Source organism: Enhydra lutris, unplaced genomic scaffold, assembly GCF_002288905.1.
Source record: "Enhydra lutris kenyoni isolate GAN:26980312 unplaced genomic scaffold, ASM228890v2 scaffoldscaffold14, whole genome shotgun sequence".
NCBI lineage: Eukaryota > Metazoa > Chordata > Mammalia > Carnivora > Mustelidae > Enhydra > Enhydra lutris.
This window is the reverse complement of record NW_019154098.1, coordinates 28,846,665-28,851,637: the sequence shown is the minus strand read 5'-3', so window position 1 is coordinate 28,851,637 and position 4,973 is coordinate 28,846,665. Positions and strand designations below refer to the sequence as shown.

At 40.2% G+C, this 4,973-nt stretch overlaps 1 pseudogene; it reads left to right on the top strand.

Annotated features, from left to right (window-relative positions):
• The first annotated feature begins 267 nt into the window (after positions 1-267).
• LOC111146482 lies at positions 268-892 on the top strand (annotated as a pseudogene).
• The last annotated feature ends 4,081 nt before the right edge of the window (positions 893-4,973 follow it).

Genomic DNA, 4,973 nt, shown 5'->3' with positions numbered 1-4,973 from the left:
TGGGGGCTTTGTCTCCAGCTCATTTCACCTGGAACCCAGCACCACACCCCCAACTGCCCCACTCTGTCTCCTGCCATGGCTGGTGGGTGGGGAGTTGAGTCTGGAATGCCCAAGAAACTTAACAGCTGGAACAAGCAGCAAAAGGATAACATCTAATAAATTACAGACATAGGAGCCTTTTAAAATTTTATCCCCTCAGGAGGTCTGCTGACTTGGGACACCTGCAAAGCCAGGAGAAAGTCAGAGCCCTGTAAGGCTGCCTGTGCCATGGATTCTAAGGCCAGAACTGGTTCAGACCGCCAGGATGCACACATCACAAACTTGCTGGTGTTCGGCTTCCTCTGAAACCGCTCCAACTAGAATCTCCACGAAGAGTTGGAGGCCTTGGGCCGTGAAGAGCCCGTGCCGGCTCATCTGCAGGAGGACCACAAGGATGAGCGACAGACAAATGGTAAGTGGGGCGGCCACTTCCTAAAAAGTGGGGAGACAGATCCTGAGAGGAACACATCCAGGATCTTGCCAGGCAGGTCCCAAATAAGGGACCAAATAAGGGACTGCATGGATCACAGCATCCACTCAAGATGAGTGTATAACCTGGCAATGTGGTTTATGCAGGTAAACCTGTGGCAGGAGGGCAGAAGGAAGTACCTCACTGCTGTGTTGGAGCAGGTCATGCAGGCTTGTCCTAAAGACACGGAGAAAGAGAAGACGGAACTTATGTTGACCCGTGCTGTTGCCCAGAAAGGTGGTCAGTCACACACCAGTCTCGCTCCATGATGTCTTTCACACAACCGTGAACTTTATTAACCAGAACCTACTCACCTTTTTGAGGAACTCAGTCAGGAATGAGATGGACAGAATGGGACAACTCTGTAAAAGCAGGACTGGTTAAAACTTGATATGGTGACAACTGAATACCTTCGTCCAGTGGAGATGGAGCCATGGCCATTTAAACAAAGTTCTTAGAGAACTATAGGCATGAGATAATTGCTATTTATTTCTTACTATTTTAAAGAGGATGTTTTAAGCAGGAGATCCATTTAGAAATCTTTACATTAACATGGTTGAATGAAAATGTCAACTTGTACATATTTCAATGAGTTTCATGCCATCTTCTAAATCCACTGCACATTGTACCTTAATCTTATTTTAGCTGTGTAGGTCTTCATTTGAAAATTAAATTGAGGAACAGATTGTAACACAGAAGTTAAAAAATACACTTTTTTTATTATTAAAAAGAAAACAACTTTATTAAAGCGTAGCTTTGGGGCATGGTCTTACAGCAGGCATGTTTGAGGAGAGCAAGGACTGGAAACAGATGCACGTACCCCTCACAAATGAAAAAATCCTCTCAAGATAGGGAACATCTTAATACTAAAGAAGTAACAGTATTCTCTTTTAAAAACCAAACAGTGTGAGAGGTTCTGGACTAATGTTCTGTACTCAGACAATAGGAAAATCAGGCCTCAAAACATGTCTGTGATTATTTTTTTTTTCAATTTGATTTCCTTTTATTTGAGTCAAGAAGGTATTAAAAGGCATGGAGGTAATTTAAGGGCCCACGTCAACCACAGTTTCCAAAATCACATAACTAAACGTACGTTTTCTCTTTCTAAGAAGTCAAAGCTTTGAAAAAAATTTTAAGCTCATGGAGTACCAGAAGCTACTGCATACATCCCATGGAGGGAATGTCTGTTAATAATCTTATATTTTTATTTTCCTCCCATATGCCTCAACTGATCCTTGCTCAAGAAGCTACATCTGGGGATGTCCGTTATCACCACTGCTATTCAACATAGTACTAGAAGTCCTAGCCTCAGCAATCAGACAACAAAAGGAAATTAAAGGCATCCAAATTGGCAAAGAAGAAGTCAAACTATCACTCTTCGCAGATGATATGATACTATATGTGGAAAACCCAAAAGACTCCACTCCAAAACTACTAGAACTTGTACAGGAATTCAGTAAAGTGTCAGGATATAAAATCAATGCCCAGAAATCAGTTGCATTTCTCTACACCAACAACAAGACAGAAGAAAGAGAAATTAAGGAGTCTATCCCATTTACAATTGCACCCAAAACTATAAGATACCTAGGAATAAATCTAACCAAAGAGACTAAGAATCTATACACAGAAAACTATAAAGTACTCATGAAAGAAATTGAGGAAGACACAAAGAAATGGAAAAATGTTCCATGCTCCTGGATTGGAAGAATAAATATTGTGAAAATGTCTATGCTACCTAAAGCAATCTACACATTTAATGCAATTCCTATCAAAGTACCATCCATTTTTTTCAAAGAAATGGAACAAATAATCCTAAAATTTATATGGAACCAGAAAAGACCTCAAATAGCCAAAGCAATATTGAAAAAGAAAGCCAAAGTTGGTGGCATCACGATTCCGGACTTCAAGCTCTATTACAAAGCTGTCATCATCAAGACAGCATGGTACTGGCACAAAAACAGACACATAGATCAATGGAACAGAATAGAGAGCCCAGAAATAGACCCTCAACTCTATGGTCAACTCATCTTCGACAAAGCAGGAAAGAATATCCAATGGAAAAAAGACAGCCTCTTCAACAAATGGTGTTGGGAAAATTGGACAGCCACATGCAGAAAAATGAAATTGGATCATTTCATTACACCACACACGAAAATAGACTCAAAATGGATGAAGGATCTCAATGTGAGAAAGGAATCCATCAAAATCCTTGAGGAGAACACAGGCAGCAACCTCTTCGACCTCAGCCGCAGCAACTTCTTCCTAAGAACATCGCCAAAGGCAAGGGAAGCAAGGGCAAAAATGAACTATTGGGATTTTATCAAGATCAAAAGCTTTTGCACAGCAAAGGAAACAGTTCACAAAACCAAAAGACAACTGACAGAATGGGAGAAGATATTTGCAAATGACATATCGGATAAAGGGCTAGTGTCCAAAATCTATAAAGAACTTAGCAAACTCAACACCCAAAGAACAAATAATCCAATCAAGAAATGGGCAGAGGACATGAACAGACATTTCTGCAAAGAAGACATCCAGATGGCCAACAGACACATGAAAAAGTGCTCCGCATCACTCGGCATCAGGGAAATACAAATCAAAACCACAATGAGATACCACCTCACACCAGTCAGAATGGCTAAAATTAACAAGTCAGGAGATGACAGATGCTGGCGAGGATGCGGAGAAAGGGGAACCCTCCTACACTGTTGGTGGGAATGCAAGCTGGTGCAACCACTCTGGAAAACAGCATGGAGGTTCCTCAAAATGTTGAAAATAGAACTCCCCTATGACCCAGCAATTGCACTGCTGGGTATTTACCCTAAAGATACAAACATAGTGATGCGAAGGGGCACGTGCACCCGAATGTTTATAGCAGCAATGTCTACAATAGCCAAAGTATGGAAAGAACCTAGATGTCCATCAACAGACGAATGGATAAAGAAGATGTGGTATATATACACAATGGAATACTATGCAGCCATCAAAAGAAATGAAATCTTGCCATTTGCGACGACGTGGATGGAACTAGAGGGTATCATGCTTAGCGAGTCAACCGGAGAAAGACAACTATCATATAATCTTCCTGATATGAGGGAGAGGAGATGCAACATGGGGGGTTAAGGGGGTAGGAGAAGAGTAAATGAAACAAGATGGGATTGGGAGGGAGACAAACCATAAGTGACTCTTAATCTCACAAAACAAACTGAGGGTTGATGGGGGGAGGGGGTTTGGGAGAGGGAGGTTGGGATTATGGACATTGGGGAGGGTATGTGCTATGGTGAGTGCTGTGAAGTGTGTAAACCTGGCGATTCACAGACCTGTACCCCTGGGGATAAAAATATATTATATGTTTATAAAAAATAAAATTAAAAAAAAAAAGAAGCTACATCTGAAGAAAATAGGTTTCTAGGCATGAAAGATGAAAGAACAATTAGACTTTTAAAAATTCAACACTTGGGGCGCCTGGGTGGCTCAGTGGGTTAAGCCGCTGCCTTCGGCTCAGGTCATGATCTCAGGGTCCTGGGATCGAGTCCCGCATCGGGCTCTCTGCTCAACAGGGAGCCTGCTTCCCTCTCTCTCTCTCTCTGCCTGCCTCTCCGTCTACTTGTGATCTCTCTCTGTCAAATAAATAAATAAAATCTTTAAAAATTCAACACTTGAGGTGGTTCCCTTTCTTAGAGACACAGTCAGAATGCAAGTAGTAACAAAAGCAACTCACTTAGGTAGTGCCAAAATTAACCAGTGGGAGTTTACATTTAGAAACAGCGCAACCATGATAAGCATTCCCTGGGATTCTGTTTGGAAGTATGATGGTGGATGTTGGGTCCATATCACACAGGTATTGTTACTCTTACCAGTAACACTCTTGTTACTGTGCATATGACACTCTGGGGAAGCATAGGAACAAGATTAATTAGGTACTAAATACTTTCTTATTACCAAAAACACTTTTCCTTAAGAGCTCAATCAGAAAAGGAAAAAATGACGATATCGTTCAGCAGTAAATACATACCACACTATAGCTGGGTCTCAATCTGCTATCTGCAATGGGTTGCAAATACTAAAAGCAGTACTAAAAGCCATGCAGCTGCCATTTGGAAATAAATCTTCCAGTAACACTATTTTAAAATAAATATATTAATTATATTCTTTATTATTATTGATAGATTTATACTTATATCATCCTATTTTATGCTTTCTGGGTATATGACTTCCTGAGGGTACAATTTTATATTTCTAGATAATATATTCATTTTTAAAATGTGTTCAAAAATTGATTGTTTTAATTCTTGTTCCCCAACACACCTTGCACTGAATTGAAGTTCGTACATTTTATTTTTATTATTCTTAAAGTTAATCTTAAAATATTAACACCTATACTTTATTTAGCAATGATTAATATTAATCTTTTTTCTTTTCTCTCCCTCCCCCCACCCAGCATTTAGTTCTGTGTAACAGTTTG